General features: G+C 37.6%; 1 pseudogene; it reads left to right on the top strand.

Moving 5' to 3' along the window:
* Nucleotides 1–1,524: 1,524 nt before the first annotated feature.
* On the top strand, nucleotides 1,525–27,158 carry LOC115278847 (annotated as a pseudogene).
* Nucleotides 27,159–27,389: the final 231 nt, after the last annotated feature.

Genomic DNA, 27,389 nt, shown 5'->3' with positions numbered 1-27,389 from the left:
ACCCCACTGTTCTCTTTCTCAGTTCTCAAATGGCAGCAAATCTCTGGTAGAGGCTTTCTGCTGAAGTCCCCAAATCTGTTTGCCCATTTCCTGTTGGGAAAATATATTTGATAATATCCCCCACTTTCTGAAATTCTTTTTCTTATTCCAGTCACTCTTAGAGTCAGTGTTTGAAAGCCTGGAAGATTAAAAGGCAGTTTATGTCTTCTCTGATTCCTTGCCCACAATTAAATTTAATAATCTAGTATGATAATTTTATGAGAAGTCAAATCTACTCATAATGGAAATTTATATTCTTAAATTCATTAAGAAACATTTTTCTAATAAAAAATTAACTATTAGTAAATATCTTTTTTAGTCTTTCAACATCAATACTTAAATGGATAAATATTCTTGTTACAAATTTTCTAAAAGTCTAAATTCATTGACTCATTCAACAAATGTTTATTGAGTGACAAATATGTTTCAGGCACTGTTGGATTTTTCTTCCCTGGGAAATAGTAATGAACAAGACAGTTATCTCCATCCTGTCCTGATTGAGCTTAGAATCTAGCAAAAGAAATAGTAATGAAACAATGAATCAGCCTAGTATGGAAGAAATAATGCTTTATATTAAAGCCAGGAGTCAGCAGAAGAGGGTATTTTCCTGGTGGAGAAATTGTTTATTTAGAAAAATGTCTTGGTGAACTTTCTTCATATGAAAAATCAGGCCCTTAGAGTGATTTAATGGACTTATTCTGGGGTTCTCAAACCTGGCTGTATATTAAAATAACATAGGTAAATTAAACAAACTGATGCTTCAGCCCCACTGCCAAAACTTGTGATTAGTTGGGTGAGACCCAAACGGGATTTTTATAATGCTCGCTAAATGTTTTTAATAGGCGATTCTAAGAGCATGTTTAATTTGCTGTGCTAGAATTTGAAATCATTCCACCTTACCACCACTCCTACCACCACCCTGTCTTTTCAGGAAAATTTGAAACACTTGTACTCTGTTCAGTTAAAGAATAGAGGTCATATTGTATGAGGAGCAAGGAGGTGTAAACACATGTCCAAGGGTACAGGTAGCAAGATGTAAATAATTGGCATGCCTCTCTAATAGGGATTTGGACAAAGAAATGATCAAGGGAAATTTAAGTTCCCTAATTCCTAAAATATTTAGAATAGTCTGGACTTGGGTGTGTATGGAGTGAACATTCAACTCATTTGTACTTAAATATTACAGAAAATTATGCCATAATTCCAGAGGACTTGAGCAGTGCCAGGGAACTAGCATCTCTTTTACCTGTAAATAAATAGTTACCTTATATTACATCACATTGAAATAAGGGCTGTGAAAAATAAAATGCTAGGAGATCATATGGTGGGGAGGGGTCAGAAAAAGCTTCCTAAGAAAAGTGCAATTTAAGTTGAGACTACACAAAAGCCTTGTAATGAAAGTGTGAGTGAGTGTGTGTGTGTGTGTGTGTGTGTGTGTACGTACGTGTGTTTGTGCATCTAGCAAGGAACTAAATAAATCTAAAGATGGTGAAACAGAAAGTTATAAAGAGAAAGTTAGAGACAAGCCAGGTGAGTGAGGCAGAGGCAAGTTAAGTAGAATCTTATGATGAGGAACTGAGCCATAGAGGACACTGATATTTTACAAGAAAGAGCAGAGAGCAGAATAAGAAAGAGCAGACAGAGCAGAGCTAGAAGAATATGATATAAAGACTAAAAAGAAGAGTTGCCCAACCAGTCTATGATACCCCCACCCATACAAAACACCGAACACCTTACTTCAACCATCACTATGGAAGAACACCATCATATTTTTTTTTAATCTCTCATTATTTCTCTCGTATCTATGAGAGAGGAGATTAAACTAGATCATCTCTAAAAATCCAGGAGGCAGCCCAGCACAGGGTTAAGAGCAAAAGCTATGTCATCTGATTGGGTATGAATCTTGACTTCAGAAATAAGAGGGGACCGTGAGTGATATCTTTCTGGGCCTTGGTTTCTATATCTGAAAAGAGGAATAAATAGTACTAGTACCTCAAAACATTTGAAGAAAATAATTGAAATAATGCATCTTTTAAATGCACATTTTAGGCCATTATCATGCTTGTAATGTTGCCATATGATGGTGTAATGTATAACCACATGAATTTATTACCTTCTGAGGAAGATAAAGTATTTTATATAAAGTGATGTGTATTGACTAAGAAATCCTGTCGTGGTATTAGCCAAATCCTGCTAGGCATGCAATATGGACAGAAAGGCCTTAACACACTTTTCGTGTCAATTGCTCTCATTAACTTTTTAATTGAATTAATTATTTCAATGTTAACTGAGCCTTCTTTGTAAGACATTGTTCTAAGTACAGAAATGGCTACAATGATGAATCACAAATAGCTACTTCCCTTAAGCCACTTTGCAAACTGTATAAATGTATAAAAATTATCAAATTATAAAGCAATACATGGTCAAATGCCATAAGAAGCTAAAAAGAAACAAAGTGGAAGCCCAGAGTAGGGTAAAGAAGGAGTGAGAAAATTTTGGTAATCTATAGTACTTGGCCTTAATATTTTTCTTTTAAAAATTAACTTTGGAAAAAGCTTCTTTTACTGATTGTAGCTAAGAGCTCTAATTATGGACCCTCAAAATGCAAAAATGATTAAAACAAGATTGTGCTTTGAAAACTGAGCAGAAAATCAACTAATTTGACTGTAGTAAAAGTATGGTAAGTTCGTTCCAAGTAATATAGTCACACCTAAAAATAGATTAAGTGAATCAGAAGAGGAATCATAGGGAAATGAGGCAAACACACAAAACGGAGAGGAACAGGGTAGAAGTGGACAGAATCCTTGGCGTTTGTTTTGACTCTGAGTTTTTCTGATCCTCCTGATAAAGCCACTCCAAATCTGAAAACGCAGATGACTTACCATTATGACAGTGATCTTAGCTAAAGTCGTACAATAGCATATCTGTTCGCATTGCCAAGAGATTCACGGTTGTGAGACGCACCATGTGACGTCTGAATCATCAAACTCCTCACATCTGATTCCATGGTCATGAAGCAACCTCTGATTAAGATTTGGCTTCCTGGGTCTATCTGCCTACGGGGACTCAGGGGGCTGATTGTATAGGCTTTGAGTGTATCCAGTTCTCATAAAACTGTGCAGTAGCTTCTGATTATAATTTGGCATCCCGTTCATCGTGACTACATGAAGAAAATAAATTGGTTACATGAACTTGACTATCTCTGATTGTGTGACAATGATTTCTCATTGTAAATTCAAAAATTGGCATTGTTTTTAAACATCAGGCTCAAGATCTTGGTCCATTTTAATCTATCTCAGCAGATGGATCTGTTCATGTGATGACAATATTTGATATATTGGCCTGCAACATTGCGATTCTGAGACACGGCGCATTTAATAGAATATATATCTCTATTGCAGAAATGATAAGCCGTGATTTTGTATTGTGACAAGACCATGGTATTGCTCATGAGGCTTTTCTTTTATCTGAAACTTTTGTTCAGTTCTACTTGGTTCAAGAACTTTCTACCTATCCCCAGAATACTGGGTGGAAGCCATGTTTGTTTGTTTGTTTATTTGCTTGTTGTTAGAGTACAAGATAATGTCCTGCGATAAATTTACCCCTAATTACATTTCTTTCCCTCAGATATAACCACCCCAGAATAGATGGCTGGTCAAACATAGGTAAATAGGTAAATTTTTCCACCCCACATGGTTATCCAAGGAGCCAGGCTTGTACAGTATCTCTGCCATTCTCAAAGCTTGGCTTGTATTTCTGGATTCAAGGAGGCTGGCTCAACTCTTGATCCTATTCTGCATTTCCCAGGAGGTGGGAAGGAGGCAGACAGGAAAATCACGGGGACCAACCAAGTCATGTTGTGACATTAAGATAAATTTACTTAAGACTCAGTTCCTACTTCAAGACAATGAAAAGAAGTATACCTATATTATGAGTTTTTTGTGTGAATAAGTTAATACACATATATACTTTAGCAAGAGTACTTGACTATATAGTAAACACTAGGTAAGTTATTATCATTAACCTCACTTTGTTGTTTTAGAATAGGGTTAATAAGAAAAGAGGAGGTAGAGAATGAACATATGTCACTGAGTGAACTTCAAAAAGTGATAGAGTTTTTACTGTGATTTTATATTTAGAAAAGTGGTATTATGATATTCTCTATCATATAAGATATAGATTCATGTAGCATGAGGCTAAAATGTCTATTATCCACATTCTCCATATTTTACATTTTCATGTCTTTAATATTAGGGTTTCACCACATGCGATATTCATTTTTCTCTCTTTTTGAATTTGTCCCCTTCTTTGCAACAAGTTGGTCTCTGTTTCATAATGATTTATTCTCTCCTTCATCTTTCTCTCTCTCTCCCTGTTTCGTTCCCTCTCTCCCTCCTTCTTACTCTCTCTCTCTCTCTCTCTCTCTCTCTCTCTCTCACTCACACACACACACACACACACACACACACACACACACACACACACAGTTCTGTGATACAGGCAGAATAGGTATCTAAGAATTCTTCCAGAAATAGTTATGATTAGGAATAAACTAGGTTCTGACGTTATTCTAAAGACCACTAGGATGACAAATGTAGTCAGAAATATCTCGCTGAAAATTCTAGACTTTTTAGGATTATTTACAAAATAGCATTTTATTGCCTTTTGCTTATTATTTACTATTATTTCAGTAAATATTTATTGATCATCTATAATGAGCCAATATTTGTGTTCAGCACTGGAAACCCCATGGTGAAAAATATCTGGCAGTGAGTGTCCTTGCTGTATTGGAATACACGGCTTAGTGAGGATGCAGACATTTTAACAAGAGAATAAAGCAAACCCAGGTGAAACTATAATGAATGGGCAGAGTGTTTCGGTGAAGAAAGATGAGTAAGCTCTAGAGACCTACAATACAACATTATATCTACAGGAAATAATACTATTTTGTTCACCTCAATAGTTGCTAAGAGGGTAGATTTCCAGCTAAATGAACTTTACACTAAATATATATTGTTTTCTATATTTTAAGTGTGAAACTGAACACTAAAAGCATTCTATATACGTTCCATTTCATTTGACCATGTAAGGAAGTAGGTAGTAGACATACCCTGGAGGTTCAGAGAAACTTCTCTAAGGAAAAGCAACTGAGCAGAAATTTTAAATAAGAGGTTTATTGTTTAAGAGTACAAGGGGAAGTGGGGAAGAGTGTTTCAGATGATAGTCTTGTAGTCAACTAGCATATTGTGTGTTGTCTTCCTGATTATTATCTGTGATTATTTGTATATAAGTACACATCACACTACATAGTCTGTCTTCTAACTTGGGTAATGGGCAAAATCTCTAAGTATGGGGCCTTTGTTTCTTCACCTACAAACTGAGGGGTTACACTAAATGTTCCCTCAAGTGTTTTTCAGATTTAAATTATAAAATCGCATGACTGTTAATTTTCACAGATCATACAAAAAAGTCACAATGGAAGAACAACACATGTTAGATTAATTTTTCATTAAATATCAAATGTAAGCCTCAAAAAGACTGTTATTATCACTACCTGATTGTCACAGTAAACCACATTTTCCCAAAACATCAACTATTTAATGTCCTATTCTCACATTCTAAACTCACATACAACAACTACAATAATACCTATTGGTTCTACCTAATAGAATCAATAAATGCTTACTAATTAAATTATAGCAATAAAAATAAAATAGTTTTAATATGGAAAATATATTTATAATAATGATAAATATAAAATCAATAACTTAATTAACATTATGTTTAAAAGAATATAAGATCTACAAAGATAATTTCTGGGACTTTAGCAAATTTGAGAAAAGGGGCACCTGGGTGACTCAGTTGGTTGAACATCTAACTCTTGGTTTTGGCTCAGGTAATGATCTCATGGATGATGAGTTCCAGCTCCCCATGGGGCTCTGTGTTGGTATAGATTCACTCTCTCTCCCCCACTCTCTGATCTTTCCCCACTCATGCTCTCTCTCTCTCTCTCTCTCTCTCTCTCTCTCTCTCGCTCTCGCTCTCGCTCTTGCTCTCAAAATAAATAAATAAACTTTTTTTATTGCTTTTTATTTTATTTTTGAGAGACAGAGAGAGACAGCTGGAGCAGGGGAGGGTCAGAGAGAGAGGGAGACACAGAATCCTCCGAAACAGGCTCCAGGCTCTGAGCTAGCTGTCAGCACAGAGCCCGACGCGGGACTCGAACCCACGAACCGTGAGATCTGACCTGAGAGCTGAAGCCGGATGCTTAACCGATTGAGCCACCCAGGCGCCCCAATAAATAAACTTTTGAAAAAATCTTGAGAAGAAAATATTTTGGTTAAGTTAGGGTAAATAACATTTGTAGAAGATAATTTTCATAAACTACCTCATTTGATCTCCACAAATTCAATGAAGTATGTATTATTATTACTGATTTTAAAGGTATGAAAATTTTCATGTTGGTAGATTGTTATCTAGCTCAAAGCAACGTTAAACTTCAGGGATTTAGAGGTACCTGGTGGCTCAGTTGGTTAAGTATCCAACTCTTGATTTCAACTCAGGTCATGATCTCACAGTTTTATGAGTTCAAGCCCTGAATTGGGCTCTGCACTGGCAGCATGGAGACTGCTTGGGATTCTTTGTCTCCTTCTCTCTCTGCCCCTTCCCCACTAATGCTGTCTGTCTCTCTCAAAATAAATAAATAAACTTAAAAATATTTTTCTAATTCAGGGATTTAAGCCCTACTAAACCCTTAAATTGAATCAATTGTTGCCTAATTAAAGTATCTTCTTTCTACTAAATTCCTGTTTTGCAACTGATACCTACATTCTGAAAGTGCTAATTTCCTTCTTCCAATTCTCTCCTCCCCCCTAGAGAGTTTTGATTTCTTCTTATCAAAACTTGTTTTTAGAAAAGGAACAAAAACTCACAATGAAATCTGTTTGTAACCAGAAGAATAATCAAGACCATCTGTCTTTATAAGAATTAGCACCTTGACTTTAAAATTAAAGTTCCATTGATACAATTCCAGCACCACCATTTCAGAAGGCTGTCTGCAAGACAGGAAAGCCATATACCTTAGGCAGTTGCCCAGTCTACTCCAGTGTGCAAAAAACTCATAGATCCACCAAGAAAAGCACCTAAGCCGTGTCACTCAAGTTCAAACTTTGTAGCCATAACTGTGCGGGTCAAATTTGGAATAACAAATGAAAAGAAACTTGCAAGGTGATATGTTGGCCTCTGTGGATAACGTTTGACTGAGGGTTAACTAAAACACTTGCTGGACAGAATCAGCCCTAATCTTTGACATTCATATAGGATTGCTGCACCCTGAGATGATGATTGAATGGATGGATGGATGGATGGATGGATGGATGGATGGATGGGTAGATAGATAGATAGATAGATAGATAGATAGATAGATAGATTTGCAGATAAATACATTTAATTTTATTGGTCATGTTGGTTTAAATTTTTTGGTCATTATCACTACCATCAGCAGCTATTAAAGAGTTATGGGTATAATTCTTGTAAAGTCATTCATACTTTTCTATATCATTTTAACTAATCTCATCAGATGCTTTAGATGGTGTTGAACATGTATTCATAACTATTTTTGATATTTGTGATATGATCTTCTTCTAATCCATAACTATGTCCTTTTCTTATTGTCTTTAATTATTTTTGCAAATTCTTTTGTTGCCTGAGACCCAATTCCAACACAGGGGAGAGAGTTTATAATACCTCCAATAAGCAATTCTCAGAAACCAGCAACAATTTTGAGATTTCAACTCAATTCTGACACTATCTTCCTGGCACCAGATTCCACAGGCTAAGAGTGTAGTCCTATAAGACCTGTGCCCCCTTAGGTTGGATTAATTGGCTGGAGTGGCTCACATAACTCAGAGAAACAGTTAATTTACTATATTACCAGTTTATTATAAAAGGAAGAAACTCAGGAACAGCCAGATGGAAGAGATGTATAAGGCAAGGTGTGGGTTAGGGCACTGAACTACCATGCCCTCTCCAGGCACACTGTTCTCTCCCATTGCCATGTATTCACCAACTTAATCTCTCTGAACCTCGTCCTTTTGGAATTTTATAGAGGCTTCATTACACAGGCATGGTTGATGATATCATTGGCCAATGGCAATGGATTCAGTCACCAGCCTCTCTCCCCTCTCTGGAGGTTAGAGTGTGGGACTGAAAGTTCCATCCCTTTAATCACTTACATTAGTTAGAACCATTAACAACCAGCCCCCATCCTCAGGTGCTTTCTAAAAGTTACTTCATTAACACCACAAAGATACTGTATTGTTCTTATTACTTAGGAAATCCCAAGGGTTTGGGAAGCTCTGTGTCAGAAAAAGGGACAAAGACTAAATTTATATTTCTTAGCACAAACCATAAGACTCCAAAATACTCTAAGATATTACAACTATGTGATTAACATGACATCCCCAAAGTTCTCCAAATGTCAGTGTGGAATAAATGTCATGGGATCAGGTAAGACCTCCATGGTGATTAATCCAGACTCTATGTGTTTAATAAGTGATACAAAATCTAATTGAGAATCACATTTACAAGTCAGCCAAGCAAATAGAGCCCATTGTTATGCTTTTTGTAATCTGACATAACTGAGGTCAAACTATAGCTCTAAACTCTTTATGAGCTTGATCAGTATGTTTTGCATAAAAATAGTAATAAATATTGGATTGTGAAAATTTAATGAGACAGTACATGAAATCAATTAGCATGGAGCCTGCTTGGGATTCTCTCTCTCCCTCTCTCTCTGCTTCTCTCCCACTCAAGTGCATGCTTTCTCTTAAAATTAACAAACAAATATTTTTAAATAACAATAGGTACTAAGAATCATGTTTTGTTTCAGCCTTTTTCTTATATTATCTGATATATTCATGATCATCTGGTAAGATTAGTACTAGTGTATTCAGTTTTAACATTTCAGGATGCTCAATTGTTAGTTTGAAGTATTCAAGATTGTTTGAAGAAGAGATAGAGGCAAGATTTAAACCAGGACTACCTGTCTGTTCCCTTCCCAATATGATTTTCTGCCAACCAGGTTATACTGGATTTCTGTTTCATGGAATAAAATGCAATCAATATTTGAGATTTTGTACATTACCTCCATCATTTTGTAAGCAGTAAATTGGAGCCCAGTTTTTAAAAAATTTAATGGCAAAATTTTAGGTGTCAATGAACATCAATGGGAAATATATTTATTTTGAAGAGAGTGATTTCTAATGTTTTTTTAAATTTACTTTTGAGAGACAGAGAGAGACAGTGTGAGCAGGGGAGGGTCAGAGAAAGAGGGAGATACAGAATCTGAAGCAGGCTCCAGGCTCTGGACCAGCTGAAGGCAGAACATGTGAATCCAAAATAATCAGTAACATTTTAAAGACCTATGGTTTGAGGGTGAGATTGCATTATACAAGTTTATAGTTGTTAACAGCCACACACGTTAGATAGTCAGGGAAAACATGGGCTGGGTGGTTGCAATACGCTTGAATTCAAGGTGATAGCAAACTTTCTTTGTTTAGTTCTGAGATTTTAAACATGAGTATAATGGGCCACAAAGTTCCAGACTTGAAGAATTTTTTTACTGAAGGGAATATATTACCTGAAAATATGATGATTAAAAACAGTGAAATATACATACAAAAGTAAAGAGTGCCCTACAGTTCTGCTCTTCCCGTAGGAGGACAAAAGACAATAATGTAGCTCTCTCTCCCCGCTCTTTGGCAGAGGCAGGTGCTGATTACCTTTTCAGGGTAACAATAGCAAGAATTCACAAAATGGACAGAATCTGCTGGAAGCTCTGAGGCTGAGGATCATGTTGGGCATGAAACACACAAGAGAGGAATGTTCTGGCACCGGCACCACATGTGGTCACAATAACTACAGAGGGCAAAATCCAGAAAAAAAAAAGGAAAAAGAAAAAAATTATTCATTATGCAAAATAGAATTCTATGTTGAAATGTTGCATGGCTTCCATAAACAATTGTATTATTTGAAAAATAACAGAGCTGCATGCCTCTGATGTATGTGAAATTTTGGCTTGGTACTTTTTCTCATTTTCAAGAATTTTTAGTCTTCCTTTCATATTTAATTATTTAGTAAATTGAAGAATACCAAAGAAAGATTATTTTGTCCCACTGAGAAAATTTCAATATTATACAGTATATATTAGCTTCTCTCTCTCTCTCTTTTTTAAAAACAGCAAAACAGAAACAGATTTATAGTTCTCTCCAATCTACCTCCCAAATAGCCAGAATAGCCAGAATCAACCTGGCAATATGACAACCAAAATTCCTTTTCTAGGAGAATGTATATTCTAGGGGTAGATAACTGAAATAAACAAGAAATACATAGAAGATAACTTCAAAGAGCTTTCAGCTCTGAAGAAAATAAAACAGTGTCATGTGATAGAGAGTGACTTGGGGTGAATTCATTTTCTATTTCTGCATAACAGAAATTTAGCAATTTAAAACAGCACCATTTATCAACTCACAGTTGTCCTAGGTCAGGAGTCTGGGCAGAGTTAGCTGAACCATCTGCTCAAGGTCTCCTCAGGCTGATAGTAAAATGTTAACTGGATGGAGTTCCAGACTCATGTGGAGTTCAGGGTACTCTTCCAAGCTCATTCATCTTGATGGCTGAATTCAGTTCCTTGCAGTTGTAGAACTAAGGCCCTCATTTCCTTGTTGGCTGTTGGCTGAAGTAATATCTTGAGGCTGCCCTCAGGTCCATGCCTTGTGACTCTCACCATAGACTCTCAACAAATCATTAATTCTTCCACAGAAACAGAAGAATATCTCTGCTTTTAAAGGGCTTGCCTGGTTAGCTCAAGCAACACAGAATAATTGCCTTTTGGATGAATTTATAGTCAACTTACTTGGGACAAAATTACATCTGTGTACTTCCTTGTGCCAAATAACATAGCATAATGATAACAGTAATCTCCCAACCTATTCCAGGTCCTGTACATACTGCAAGGCAGTAGATTATACAAAGTTATAGGAAATTGTGGGTCATCTTAGAATTCTGACCACTGCCCCAGTGGGTAAGCCTAGAACATTAACTAGCATAGTCAAGAAACACTTCTTAGGGAAGTAATATTTGAGTTGAAACTTGAATGTTGAAAAGAAGCCAGCCATATGATAATCATGGAAAAAATATTCCAGAAGAAGAACTAACTTGTATGACAGCTGTGCTGTAGGAGATAACTTTGTAGGTACAAGAAACAGAAGGCCCAAGTGCCAAGGGAAGAAAGATAACATCATGAAGGACCTGTAGGCCATGCAGACTTCAAGTTGTGAGATAATTAATAGGGCTGCATGACATGAGTCATATGAAATTTAAATTCAGATTTCAGTAGGAAGTATTAGGATGATTTAAGCAGTGAAGTAGTATAATCTATTTCTTTGCAAAACTTCAAAACCTTTTGGTTTGATTCTTATAATCACTTTTTATGTTTGATAATTAAGAATTCTCACATGAAGAACAGTAACTACAGGAAACATAACTCATCACTCAGTAAAAAGAGTTTGCTAATGTCGTTGCTTGTCACTTTTCACTGCTCTGATTTCCCTCCAGGAAAATAAAGATAAAAAAACAACAACCAATGAACATAGATTTGAAATTTAATTTCAAATCAAACCATTTGCATACTACAATTTTTTTTCAATTTTCAAGTGATTTTTTCTAGGTGGTTGAACTTTCTAAAGAAGGGAAGAAAAAATAAATATATGGAATCATTAAAGAGTACAGTATTATTATTTGTCTGACAATTGGTTCCAGTCACTCACACTAATGTCACATCTGATTGGAAAAAAAAAAGTTTTGAAAGTGAAGTAGATATTTCATCTCCATGTGGACCAATAAAGCATCTAATGTGGCTGCTGACTTTTCAGAGTAAGTAAAGTATAGAGACCTGAAACCAAAAACTAGATCTGGTTTATGACTTCCACTTCTTGAAAAAATAGAATAAAACAGACATAATTTACCTTAACATCAAGAAAAAAATAGAAAACTGGTCAAAATTTGTGAGAGTATAGTTCTCAATATTTTGGACATCACACATTGAAGGACAATGACAACCAAGACATGGGAAACAAATGTGATGAATCTTATGACTGTCTCAAATGATTGCCTGGAGTGAGTTTCCAAACTGTAGGGCAGGAAGAGGGGGCCCAGGCAGAGCCTTGCTGTTTCCCTAAATTGAGGAAATAAAGCAGGAAGTCAAAGAAAGACATGATAGCAAGAGTCCACAGGGCAGAATACCAGAGAGGGGAAATCTTAACAGAGAGAAAATCTTGGAGATGGGGAAGAGCCCCTTTGAATACACAGCTGGATACTGATTAGTCAAATTACATGAGAAAAGTACCCAAAGCTGAGGGGGAAAATACTAAAAGAATTAGGAAAAACAATACTGAGAGGTCACATAGTACCATTAATAGTGCCTGTTCTGACTAGTCAGAGCAGAAAATCTCATAATAATCTGGGCAAGTGGTAGTATACTCAGAATAATCATGCTTCAATAGTGGGGAAAATTAACCCTGTATTAAAGACTGCCTATTCTGGCCAAACAAGCTTTAAAAAGGAAGAGTCAAAGAAACAAATACTTTTTTTAATGTTTATTTATTTATTATTTTTGAGAGAGAGAGTGATAGTGAGCAGGAGTGAGAGGGAGACACAATCGCAAGTAGGCTCCACGCACTGTCAGCACAGAGCTCCACACAGGGCTCAAACTCACAAAGTGTGAGATCATGATAAGAGCCAAAATCAAGAGTTGGATGCTTAACCAACTGAGCCACCCCAGTGAACCTGAGAAACAATTTTTGAAGAAATAATGGCTGAAAATATCCCAATATTTTTGAAATAATTAGTCTATAGAAGAATTTCAATGAACACAAATGCAACAAACATGAAGAAAATGAAAGCATGGACCTTTACCATCAAATTGCTTAAAATCAGTGATAAAAAGAAGTCTTAAAGTAGCCAAAGAAAAAAAACACATTATATACAAAGAAACAAAAGGACAGCAGATTGTCACTGGCATCAATGCAAAGAAGACAGCAAAGCAACATTTACATTAAATGCAAGACTCAATCATATACTATCTATAATAAAATGACTTTACATATGAAGACAAAAATACATTAAAATAAAAAGATGGAAGGGCGCTTGGGTGACTTAGTTAAGTGTCTGATTCAGCTCAGTCAGAGCATGTCCATCATGATCTGTGGTACATGAGTTCAAGCCCCACATTGGCCTCTCTGCTGTCAGCAGGAAGCCTGCTTCATTCAGCTCCTCTGTCTCCCTCTCTCTCTTTGCACCTCCCCTGCTCGCTTTCTCTCTAAAAAAATAAATAAAAACATTAAAAAAGATGGAAAACAATAGGTTAACACTAATCAAAGGAAGCAGAGCAGCCTAATTAATTTCAAACAAAAAAGGGTTCAAAACAAAGAATTCTACTAAGGATAAGGATGGGGAGGATTTCATAATGATAAATAGCACAATTCATCAAGAGAACCTAAGATTCCTAAAGTTTATGCCCCCAAGCCACAGAAATTCTACATATTGAAGGAGAAATTAGCATATCTTCAAAAGACATAGACAAATCCACTATTGGAGTCAGAGATTTCAAGATTACTTCCTCATTATTTGATAGAAAATGTACACAAAAAATCAGTAAAATACATAAGATTAGAGCAGTATCATCAACCAACTTAACTGGCATTTCAGTCTATTCAGTGACAGTGTGCTAAAAGTTCTTTTAATTTTATGTGCACACAGAACATTTGCCAAGATAGACTATATTCTGGGCCTCTCTTTCCCAAAATGTACAATAATTCAAGTAAAAAAGATACTATTTGATCACAATAAAACCAAAGTAGAAATCAATAACAAAGATATCTGAAAAAAAATCTCTGGACATGGGAAATTAAATAATATACTTCAAATAATAACCTATGGGCCAAAAATATATGAAGAAAGAATTTTTTTTAATTCAGTACTTTGAACTCAATGAAAAGAATTGCCAAAGTGTGCAGGATATTGCAAAAGCAGAATTAGAGATTAATTTGTAGTCTTAAATATCTATTATTAAGAAAAAATTTTCTCAAATCAATGACCTCAGCTTCTATTTTAAGAATTAGAATGAAAAGCAAATAAAATCTAAGATTAGCAATAAAGGAAATAATAGACACTACAGTGGACATCAATGAAATAGAAAAAATAGCAAATGATAGAAAAAAAATCCAAAACCAAATAAAAAGTAAAAAATGGGTTCTTTAAAGATATCAGTAAATTTGATAAATCTCTAGCTAGATAGATTACATATAAGGGAGAAGACATATATTATCAATATTCCTATGACACATGGAACATCAATACAGATATTATGTATAAAAATATTGATGGAATATTGTATACAAGTTTATGTCAATAAATTCAACTACTTAGATGAAATGGAAAAATTATTTGAAAGACAGTAAATACCAATAGTCAGGAAAGAAGTAGTTAACTTGGATAGCCTGTTTTTAGTAAGAAATTGAGTTGCTGTGAGAAACTTTCCCACAAAGAAAACTCCAGTCTAAGCTGTTTTAATAGTGAATTACACCGAGTATTTAAGGAAGAAATAACACAATTTTGCAAAAATTCTTTCATAAATTTGAAGAAAGAACCCATCCCAAATCATTCTATGAGGCCAACGTTCTTCCAATATCAAAACCAGATGAAGAAGTAAGAAGAAATATAAGCTAGAGGCTTATAACTTCCATAAATATAAATCCAAAAAATTTAATACAATTTTGCCTAACTCAAATCATATATACAAAGAATAATACATTATAACCAAAATAATTTTATCTCAATCATGCAAGATTGGCTTACTATCTTAAAATTTAAACTTCATCAATTTAATTATTAAAATTTTAAATTATTATTTAATTAAATTAACCAATTAATTTAACTTGTCAAAACCCAACATCCATTCCCAAATAAAAAGTTTCATCAGGGCACATGGGTGGCTCAGTCAGTTAAGTGTCTGACTTCAGCTCAGATCATGATCTCAGGGTTTGTAGATTTGAGCCCTGTGTCAGGCTCTGTGTTGTCAGCTTAGAGCCTGCAGCCTACTTTGGATTCTGTGGCTCCCTCTTTCTCTGCCCCACCCCTGCTCATGCCCTATCTCTCTCTCTCTATCAAAAATACATAAACATTAAAAAAATGTTTAATTCTCATCAACCTACAAATAGGAGACACATTCCTTAATCTAAAAAAGGGCATTTATGAAAATCATGCAGTTCATACAATATTTTAATGGTGAAAAACCCAAATACTTTCCTATAAAAGCCAGGAACAAGGCCAGGATACTCCATCTTATCACTTCTGTTTAATATTGTAATAGAGGTTCTAGCCAGTGCAATAGGTCAAGAAAAAGAAAATGACTTGGGTGTCTTTATAAGCAGAGTAAAAAAGCCTTGAATCTTTTTCTTTCCTGAAGATCAGGAAATGTATGTGTATGAACTGTGGTCCCCTTTAGAATAAGAGAAATCTTGGCCTCACCCCTAATCATATTTTTTTTCCTTAAGGTAGCCAAGGTAAAGGTAGAGGAGGAAAGGAATCAGGCATACAGTGAATGAAAGTGGCATCGGCCCAGTAAGCAAAGCATATTTACTTTCTGGTTTCCAGCAACGTGGCACCATACAGTATTTAGTATTCAAAGATACTTTATCTTCCTCTCCTGTTTAAAAAGCAAAAAAGTATCAAGAAAATCAGAGTTGGAAAGAACAAATGCCTTTGGGGAGAAAAAACAGAATTTATGAAATACACTAGATTACAGGTATTAGTGTATGGACAATTCTCATATTATTTCAATCTTATTTAATCATATCTATCCTCTGATAATGGCATTACTATCCCCACATTTCACTTCCAGACCCTAATGTCATCAGAGATCATACAAGGGCATAGCTAGAATTGGAACCCAGTTCTTTATTTTTACTGCAATTCCCTTGCCTGTTCTCATACACAAACATCTTGCTATCCATTCTCAGTACCACTCTCTAGTCAGCATTAAGTATGTGTAATTACTGCCTCTAATGTAGCTATTTTAAGGTAGTTTTGAAGTTCAATGAATTAGATAATATATATTAAGTCATATGTGTGCGGGTTTTCCAATATCCTTCTCAAATTTTTAGCCTGAAATAGAATCCTTAAAGAATAGTAATTTTATATTCTTTTGCTATTATAGTACACTAATTTCCATAAAAATATCTTTGGCCTGTGCTCTGCCTTTAATAACTTAGGAATATGATACAGAGGATATAAACTGTACATTGGACATAATAATAATGTTATAGAACACCCCACGTAACCTGGTGAACCAAACACAAGGTTAAGTGTCAAGAAACTTGAGTGAAATATCTCTTGATATTTGATACTTATTCTCTCCTATATTTCTTTTCTTCTTTTTTTCTTTTCCTTTCCTTTTCCTTTTTTTAACCATGTCGGTCTTCTCTTCAGACAACTTCTTTAACTACCATCTTCGCTGTTTCCATAGCTCCATCACTTAGCAAATCCACCAGTACCAGCACTATGAGTTCAGTCTGGTTTCACCATAAGAATTCTTTCATTTGCTCCTGAACATTAGCATTTCCATCTTGAGCCTGTCTTTCAAACAGTCCTTATTAACTGGAATAAAAATAAAAGCAACAAATATTATACTGGCATTTAGGAAGTTGCTAAATAAACTAAATATGAATTTTGCCTGTCTCTATTGCCTTGAAAAGTTTATTTCACAGTCTCTTCTGTCACTACATTATGGGCTAAAGGAGAAAAAACTAGTTGCACTTAGCACCTCCTTTCCTTTTGCTTCAGATTTTCCATGTATAGGAGGAGACACTGATTTTTTTAAGTTTATTTATTTATTTATTTATTTTGAGAGAGAGAGAGAGACAGCATGAGCAGGGGAGGAGCAGAGAGAGGTGGGTATAGAGAGAATCCCAAGCAGTCTCCACAGTGTCAGCACAGAGCCCGAGGTGGGCCTCAGACTCACAAACGGTGAGATAATGACCTGAGCCAAAATCAAGAGTCAGATGCTTAACTGACTGAGCTACCCAGGAGCCCCAAGATACTGATATTTTTGAACAAGATAGAAATAGTTTCATAGACTAGGATCAGTAGTCCAGCTCACAGGCATAAAAGATGTGAATGAATTTATTAAGAGTATGCTGAGTACAGAAGCACTGTATGTACTTTATCTCTCATAGAGCTTAGCTGTCCTTTTTGTTTCTATTATCTGAATTTAACAAATAAAAGAAAAGAGAACCAGAGACTCAGAGAAAAATAACCCAAGTGAGCATATGGCAATGCCGAAATTCGGAATTACAAGTCTGATTCCTCAAACTCTTATTAGTAACATGACCTTTGGCATGTTGCTTTGAGATTCACATTTCTCAGCAGAAAAGAAAGGGGGGTGGTGGCCACTCACTCCCTTCTCCAGTACTTCCTGAGTTCTGATATGCTAAACATGTGCCATGGATAAAATAGTCAACCAAACATAAAATGACCTGCAGCCTTGGTAGGATTACCAAGGAATGTTGAGGTGATGAAAGACTAGGGAAGGTGAGGGAAGACGTCCCTGAAAAATTTGCTAGGGGCTCACAGCTGGAGGGTAAGAGGAAGTGAACTAACTGGGCCTGGAGAAGATGGGCAGGATTCCCTTAGAAAGTCTTGACAGAGAAAATATCTGGGAGCGGATGCCGAAGGCAAGAGGGGAATGGCTTTTTCAAGGGCCCAAGTGTTGTCAGTAGAGCTGGATGGAGCAAAGGGGTGTAGATTTCCGTGACCAACTCCTCCAAACAGTGTGGTGGTTCTGTGGTTTGCAGTCAAAGACTGACAAGGCCAGCCTGCGGGAAGTGCTTTGCAAATTAGAAATCACTATGTTAATGTGAAGATTTGTGGGAGTTTTGCTGGTTTCCTGTTTTAAAAGTCTATAACATTTCCCCCAAACCATTCTTAAAGTCTTAGCATAGAGTTCAATCTTCTCATGGCATGAAATTGGCGTTTACAGAGGAGCTTCTGTTTCCTCATTGACAGAGCCGGAGACAATTCTCAACAGAAGGTAGCCTAACTTCTTGGGTGAGAATGTGCTTCAAAGTACTAAATACACAGTCCCCTGGGTGCTTGTAAAGAAGCCACCCTCAGACCGACCATATGCATTCATAATTTGATTAATCATAGTGTGTGCTTCTTGGCTGAAAGGGGAAGAGCCTGAGAAACTCCAGCTGTCCCCAAGACAGAGAATAGAGGAGGGTTTTCCACACTGGAAAGCAGCAGAGGGAAAGCTATCAGCTGGTGCCTGATGGGTGGGAGCTGAGTGGTCCTGTGGCAAAATATTACACATTCTCATGTGGGAGTCCTGCCTACCTTCCTTCTGGGTTTGCTTCCTAAGGAGAGCCAGGCCACACCCTCTCTATGTAGCAGAGGATAGGGATAGGGATGGGGACCCATCTCCTTCCGGATCAAAGACCATTTTCTTTCACTCAGGACACCTGAGAACAATTGCCTGCTAAATCCAAGTTCCACAGAGGTGTGACAAAACTCCTAAGACCCCAGACTTGATGGCATGGGTGGTTTAGAAGGCCACTGTCATGTACTGCTAGAAATGTTGAATGTTGCTTAGAAAGACCATTATCTCCTGATTAACTCTGACTCTCAAAGAAAGGCAGCACTGGGCCAGGAGACATGCACCAGTAAGGGGCTGTCATTCCCACTCTGCCACTATAGTTCAGTTGTCACCAGGAAACAATTTATCAAACTCTCAGAACCTCAGGATCCAGATCTGTGAGATGTTCAGTTAGAAAATTCCCTTCTAACTGTAAACATAAATTCCTTATTTAGATGGTTCAACTTTCAGTTTAAGTGAAAACGAAATAAGGTACAAATGATACTAATATAAGAAGAAAGGTTACCCTTTTATAATAATTAAAAAATGAACAAAACACAACTCCTTCCTAGCAAAGACAACCTGGCTACTGAAGATGAGGGTTGGGGAAACAAGAACAAAATCACAAAGCTAGGTTCTAGAACTCTGCCACTCAATCTCTGGTTTTTGGCTTGTGATTGAGTATCCTCAGTGCAGAAGGAATATCCTACCATAAGGATAATACGAAGACAATAGTCCAGATATGTGTCTGTAGCATTTAACATTCTGTAATTGTCATCTGTAATCTCAGTTCTTTCACCCGCCATTTCTGTAATAAGGATGGACACAACCCAGTAGGATTTCTCCCAGGTCATAAAGTCCCATTCTCCTGATGTGGCATAGACATACCCTAATCCAGGGTCCAGTGATGTGGCTTTCCAGTGAAAAGGGCCATATAGATGTAGAAGTCTCCTACTACAACAGGACAAGAAGCTATTTGATTTGCCCTTAAGAAGTGAAGGTGAGGCCATCAGAGAAGAACACAGGTTCAAGGGGACAGTGCGGTGCAGCTGATACCTGGTGACACTGGGTCCCTGTACTGCACCATACCCCTCTGCTCCTCCTCCTCAACCAGACCTGCTTGGCACCCATACCTATTTGCATTCTATCTCTCAACCTGGGTTCCCAACACACCTTATCTATTTAATCCTCCCTGCATTTTTCTCCTTACCACTTTATATTACTGCTACTTCCAACCTCTTGTTAGAAGGAGGTGGTCAGAGAAAGAGGACCATAGTCACTGTAAGCAACATAGACAGAACCAATGCTTAGTTCAAGGGCCACTAATCCTACTCAGTGCACAGATTTCCATTGAGCAGTGCTTGAAGGGCATATAAAGCCATTATAAGGTCACTGATACTAAAATTAAGTTGTTGGAATTAGGGGTCATGCAATGTAATTTTTAAAGTTAATTATATCACAAGGTCATTGAAAAGACTTGATAATAGGAGGGTGCAGGAATTATAGACCTGTACCTATGAAGCTGGCAATTTTTTTTTTTTTTGCTATTTATGAGGTTAGATGATCTTTATGCCTGCCTGCTTGCCTGTCTCCTTCCTTCTTTTCTCCCTCCCTCTCTCCCTCCCTCCCTCCCTCCCTCCCTCCCTCCCTCCCTCCCTCCCTTCCTTCCTTCCTTCCTTCCTTCCTTCCTTCCTTCCTTCCTTCGTCCCTTCCTTCCTTCAACAGCCCTATGTGGAGCATATTCAATGTGTCAAGTAAGGTGCTGTGGGTCTTAAGATGAAAGATGTAGGCTTTGTTTTAGTGGAGTACAGACAGACTAAGTATGCCTCACAGGTGCCATTACTTCATCTTTTCATATTTCCAGAAGACTGTACAAGTCATTACCGCACACTTCCCCTCAGAAGCCATCTCAGCAACAGTACAACTGATTACAGTTTTTTAGAGTTGGCTTAAGTGGTAAACGCTTTTGTCTAGTGTCACTGTGGAAATATTCATGACTATATCACTGTACTCCCACATTACATTTAAAGTCTGCTTGATGCCCAGTTACTGCTGCACGAATGTACATACCAAGGAAGGATCAGTTTCCCTACAGTCTTATGCTCAGGATTCCTGGTAATTTTCTGCCTCAGGTGCCCAGTTCCTGGGCACTTCCAATGCACTTCAAATTGGGAACTAGGAGCTGCAAGGATGTTAAAGACAAGCTTTTTTACTCCTTGTAGAAGGACTGGGATCCCTTTTCACTCCGACATGTCTCCAGTGAGAATTTACAGAGCACTTACTCTGTGCCTGTGCTCTGCTGGACTGAAGACTTCAGAACAATGAGAAACCATTTTTTGACCTCAGTATAGCAGAGGAGGCAGGTATGAAAATAAATACCAATCACAAGAAAGCAAGCATAGAGAGATATACAGAGCTCTAGGAAAATAGGATTAATTCTGCCAGAGAGCATCATAAAATGTGTCAAAGGAATTTGAAGGGTAAGTGGAGTGCAGTAGGCTGAGAAAATGAAAATGAGCTTTCTAAGGAAAGAAAGAACAAAGGAGGCAAATACATAGGGTTGGCAAAGCATCATGCAAAACAAGGCAGATAAAAAACTTTGAGTCCAGATTATGAACAGACTTGAATACTAGGTTTGTGGTACTATAAATGAAAGAACAAATATTACTCCTGGCTTGTTTATTCACATTATTTCTAGTTTGTGTATGTTCTAGGCTGGCTAAATGTCCACAAGCCAAGGAACAATTGATTCCTGCCACTAAATGATCCAGTTCATCAACATCAGACATCTTTGTGACATACCAGAAGGAAAAAGAAGAGAAGGAAGGGAGGGAGGAAGGAAAGGAGGAAGAAAGGGACCGGAGGGAAGGGAAGGGAGGAAGAAGACAGGAAGGAAGGGAGGGAGGGAAAGGGGAAGGAGGAAGGGAGAGAAAATGAGAGGGAGGGAGATAGAGATAAATCATAACTGAAAGAAAAGAAAAAAGGAGAAAGTAAAAGGGGAAATACAAAGTAAGAAATCATTTGGGTCCACTGCCAACAAGAGTTAGGAAAGCTGATTTCTTAAGATAAACTGAAGTAAAACAAAATATGCTCCATATGTTGAAACTGTATACTTAGTTTGAGATAAACAAAAACATGTTTGGAGAATAACTCCCATAATTAAAAAGAAATTAAAAGAGAGAAAGGAAAACCATCTGGGGATAGATACATATTTAAACACAAGCGCGGACGTGGGCACACACATACACACACACACACAGACAAAAACAGAGTGATTTCAAAACTTGAAGTTGTTTCTTTTTTATTTATTTAAGTAAACTCTCTTGTTGCAAAAGGGCATTGCAACAGCCCTTGCCCAAAACGCCTCATGTTCCACGCTGGGGCTGCACAGGGCTCCTCAACATTGCTCAAACACCAAAAGATCTTTCCAAATCTTGTCCTTTGCTTCTGTTTCTCCTCTGCTACGAATGCCCACCCTCCCTTTTCCCTCTGGATGACTCCAACCTACCCCCGAGCATCCAGCTGAAACGTCACCTACTCCCAGGGGTGTGCCACACACACAGCTGACTGGAAAATGACTTGTTCACCTGTGAACTTTATGCTTCTGTATCAGTTTCCTGTGTGTGTTATACCACAAACCAGGTGGCTTAAAGCAATAGCTTATTGTTTCATAGTTCTGGAAGGTAAATGTCCGAAATCAGGGAATTGAAATCTGGTTTAGTTCTTTCTTAGGTTTTTGAGGGAGAATCTGTTCCACACCTTTTTCCTAGCTCCTAACAATGGCTGGCGATCTTTGGTGTTCTTTGGACTGTGGATATGCTTGTCCAGTCTCTCCTCCATCTTCACATGGTGCTGTCCCTCCCTGTGTCTCTGTGTCTTCTCATGGCCATCTTATAAGGGCACATCATGTGGGCTTAGAGCCCCGCCCTATTCCAGTATGACTCCATGTTAACTTAATGAGTCCTATCAGCAACTAGCTCGTTTCCAAACGAAGTCATTTTCTGGAGTACTGGGGGTTGGGACTTCAACATATCTTTTAGGGACACAGTTCAACCCATAACAACAGGCCACCTTCATTGAAGGAGTCAGGTGGGTGCATGTCTGTGTCCCCCATCCCCAGAGAAGTTGATAAGAAACTCCATTTCAAAGATTGCACATATACTTTTCATCTTGTATTTCCAAGACTGAGCATAATAAATGTAGTCAGTTCATTATTAATGTCTTCCAGTTGAATTTAAATGTGGAAAGTTCTGGACAGAGCGTTTCTGATTAAAGCTAAAAGGAGGTTAGGAGGCAGTTAGGTTTATACTTAAGGAGAAACATGGAGCACATGGTGACCCTTGTCATTACGGTTCCCAGACAAGGATTTCTTTCCCTCCAGTGGGCGAGGTGGTGGAAGAGATGCCTTGCTGGGAATAACCTAATGTGATGAGCAGCTGAGAATAAAAGACTCATGTTTGAACGTAATTCTGTCTATACGGTATTGATACTGTCACTGAGCCTCATTTATCCTCAAAAGATGAGAATCGTCCTAGAAAGGGAGTAATTTTAAAATTTCAAGAAGGATAAGAACTCTTTAGTCAACTGAAATCTTACCCAAAGTGCAAATTTAAATAGCAGATCTATATGAATCTGTCAAAGATCCGAAGGCTGCATTGCCACGGGCTGGGTCATCCCCAAGGATTTGCCACAGGAAGTTCTGAAGAATTCTGGAAACACAGATTTAAAAGCACTTTACAGATGAAAGTCTAGACTTGGTAGGCAGTCATAGACATAGAAGATCATCGACTTGTAGGAAGAGGAAGAAGAGGAAGGGAAGAAGGAGGAGGAGAGGATAGGTGAGTCTATTTCAAACTGCTTCAAAGTCTTCAGGTAATCTTGCAAAGAATCAAGGTAAAAATAGGCATAATTTGAATGTCAGTATTCTGTTTAATTTGTAGAAGAGAAATGAAATACTGGAGTCAAATCTCTGGTGGCTTTATATTCTTGATTCAACACAGTCATGACGAGGAACACAGAAAATGGACTTTTTTTCAAACATCTTGGCAATTAGCCCAAGAGCCAAATGTTTTATTTTAATGGTATGTTTCTTCTCTCATACCACAACTAGTAAACATTTCAGATCACACATACACACAATGTTTGTTTGTATTTACTGTAATTCCCTATGCAACTCCAGATGCTTGGACCATTTAGGCATCTAATACATGTTTGATGAATTAAGGAATAAATGAAGGAACACTTGAATAAAATGAGTTAAGATTCTGACATCCATTAGCAAGCTGTTACCAGTTTTCATCTGCCTGGTTTGAATGTAGACCATCCATTTGGAGAGAGAGAATAGAAAAATGTGGCACAAGTCACCAATCTGTTCAATGGTTTTGAATCAATGCTTAAAATTTAACCACTTGTAAAACATTTAATATACCGGGAGGTAGGATATTGGGTTCTGACTCCAGGTCTGTCCCAACATTGCTATGTGATATTAACTTTTTGGCTAAGAAGATTGAGCTTAATCCCTCCTACATTAATGTATTCTGACTTCATGATACCCAGTCTGGAGTTTCTCTAGGTCCAATATGATTCTGATGTGATTACACATGAGGCTGGATGTACAATGTGTGTACATCCCAGACAGGCTTTTACTTTGCTATCTTCGATAGGGAGGCATCATCTCAAAGTCTTAAAGAAATAAATGTTTGTCTCTGTAATTTTCAGGGTAGGTTGGGAGTAGGGTGGGGGCGGGGATGGGAAATCATCCTCTGTACCTCAAGCAATGTCCCTCTGGCTCTGTACTTCTGTCCCATTCTGTATTCAAATGTCTGCAATTAAGTGGAGAGCTCATTCTTAGAAGAAAGCTTCATTCAGCATTATTTGAAAGTGGAGCGTGCCTCTTGAGGTAGAAGTGGTAAAATATCTCACTCAGTACCTCAAGTAATGTATCAAACGCTTCTTCCAACCATATTCCACACTCCCCAGAGAATTCTGGCAAATTAAGCATTCTCCACTTCCTTACACTCCCCACTCATTTCCTAAATTATTTCCCTGCTCAGTGTCAGGATGATATGCTATGTCTGATCATACATTTATGCAGTGGCTTGTAACTCACAGTGCTTTCATCTACATTATCTTAAGAGAACCATACAAGTCTTAAGAGGGCTTACTGCATTAATTTCTCCTTGTCCTTCAGATAGGGAAATTGAGGCTCAGAACTTTCAAGAGCTATAAAAGGATAGATAATGAAAGTGAACTGCATTATTCCTTTAACTTTTTGATTTCTGGATCAAGGTTAATTGACTTAAATGCCCATGGGGTTCTAGTGGACACCTAAGACACAGTTTTGCTGGCTCCTGTATTCTTTTCTCCAACATATTTATAGAGCATCTCTTATTTGCAGGTATTATCCCTGGTGTTGGTGTTAAACAAGTCATAATCCTTTCTCTCATTGAGTTTATAGTTGGGAAGTAAAGGATATAAACAGTTGCAATGCCTACTAACTCAGAAAAGCAAGCAAACGAACACATTCACTAATTGGGAGGAGTCATCTAGTCATCCTTAATTGGCCACGACTAGATAATCAAGCAACGGTGACCTTCATCTACCCCTGCAGTCTGCTACTAAATTGCGTTTTTTTCTCTCATATAATTCACTGACCAACTGGAGAAAATATAACACACTAGCTGTACGTAACCTCACTGGACTGTCATCAAACACAAATTAATCACATAGTAAGTAAGTGTCAAGGCCTGGAAGCAAATCAGTGTGATAGATTGGCTTTTCTGCCTGGAAACTTTCATTTTTATAGGACTTTTATTAACAAAAGAACAGGAGGTCTCTGGAGTGCCAAAAGCAAGGACGTTTGGATGCTTACCCAAAACTGCACAGCATGGAATGACTCTTTCAAGGCAGCTACTGATCAAAGAAGTTTCAGTCATTCCTGCTCATCAGTGTTGAGTCCTTTAGGAGTTCTCCCTTAAGAGAGATTAGGAGTTTCTACACTTCTTTACCATTTCAATGGCGCTGGTTCCTTTCCTGTAGACAATTCTTAAACTACTTGGAGCAGAAACTACTTGGAGATAATTGTAAATATACTGGGGCATAAGGAAATGGTGGTAGGCACTTTCTCCTAAGGAGAAGGAGCTATTTAATGAAAGTGTAAGGAAGGGGGAAAAATGAAAGTTATTCTTTGGGTTGCCTAGCTTTGGATTACTATTTGTGGTGTTTTCTTCTACTCCCCTGGGAATGAGTCCAACACAGGAAGGAGCAAGCTACTCTTATTGAGAAAATAACATTTCAGACTTTTATCAGAACTGGAATATGAAGCATGGATGGAAGAATTTTTAAATGATACGCTAACTCAGAAAGGTGTTCAATGGCAGACTGTTAAAGAAGTGGTTTATCACGTAATAGATACCCCAGGGGTCTCTGAGATCAATTGGATTATTCAAGTGGTTGATTCCTTGGTATAAGTGTCTTGTGATTCCAATTTTAGTCTAAGGGCTGCAAAGTAAACATTGCCTTTGTATTCCAAATGGACAAGCATTTATCTTCATTGGGCTTTTGAATAGTGTAACTGATATTCACCAACTTGCTTTTCTTCTGGGTCATGAAATAGCCATGCAGTGCTTGGACATACTGCAGAAAAGGCTAGTTTGGTTGATTTACTGGCCTTAAGTATGATTTTTCTCACAATGATTTGGGCCATTTGTTCTTGAGATAGTTTGGCACATTGGGGACAGTAGTGACACTCTAAATTGCCAGAGGTTAGATAGACCATACAACAGAACACCAGAGGCCGAAGCTGACAAAATTGGATTCAAGCTTGCTGCAAAGTCCTGTGTGAGCATCAGAGCCATTTTAGTGTTTGGGCAGTGAATGGCCTTTGCAGATAGCTTCCAGGATCATCCCGAGTGGGCAGAATGGTTATCCACACACTCTTCTTATAGAAATGGAGCTGACCAATTCTCATATCTCAGGCTCTCAGAATTAGAGAGATCTATCGTTGCCCATTACTTTCTGGACGGGGCTCAATTACTATTTAAACTCAGCCTGAACCATTTTCTTGTAGAATCAGAGAGAGAAGACTTAAATATTACCATTAAAAAACAGAAAATGGATACTTTTCCCATTAATAAAATAGGAGCAGGGGTGCCTAGGTGGCTCAGTCATTTGAGCCTCCTACTTTGGCTGAGGTTGTGTTCCAGCCCTGTGTAGGGCTCTGTGCTGACGGCTTGGAGCCTGGAGTCTGCTTTGGATTCTGTCTCCTCTCTCTACCCCTCCTCACTCTCAAAAATAAATAAACATTTGGGGCACCTGGGTGGCTCAGTCGGTTAAGCATCCGACTTTGGCTCAGGTTAGATCTCACGTTTGTGGGTTCGAGCCCCGCATCAGGCTCTGTGCTGACAGCTAGCTCAGAGCCTGGAGCCTGCTTCTGGTTCTGTGTCCCCTTCTCTCCCTGCCCCTCCCCCTTTCATGCTCTGTCTCTCTCTGTATCAAAAATAAAAATAAAAAACATTAAAAAAAGTATAGTTATGTTCTTTAAAAAATAAATAAATAAATAAATAAATAAACATTAAAAATTTTTTTTAAAAAACAAAAGTAAGAGCAAATACTGCTAACATATTTGGTTGAAAATAATGGCAATTGAATTAAAATTTTGGAGATGAAGGAAATGTAAGGAATGCAGCAATCTATCACTTTTATATTACTTTTTTATTTTATATTTTTTATGTCTTTTATTTATTTTTGAGAGACAGAGACAGTGCGAGCAGGGGAGGGTCAGAGAGAGAGGGAGGCACAGAATCTGAAGCAGGCTTCAGGCTCTGAGCTAGGGGTTAGCACAGAGCCTGATGCAGGGCTAGAACCCACGAACTGTGAG

The sequence above is a fragment of the Suricata suricatta genome, chromosome 15, assembly GCF_006229205.1.
Source record: "Suricata suricatta isolate VVHF042 chromosome 15, meerkat_22Aug2017_6uvM2_HiC, whole genome shotgun sequence".
Classification (NCBI taxonomy): domain Eukaryota; kingdom Metazoa; phylum Chordata; class Mammalia; order Carnivora; family Herpestidae; genus Suricata; species Suricata suricatta.
This window is presented reverse-complemented; position numbering and strand designations above follow the sequence as displayed.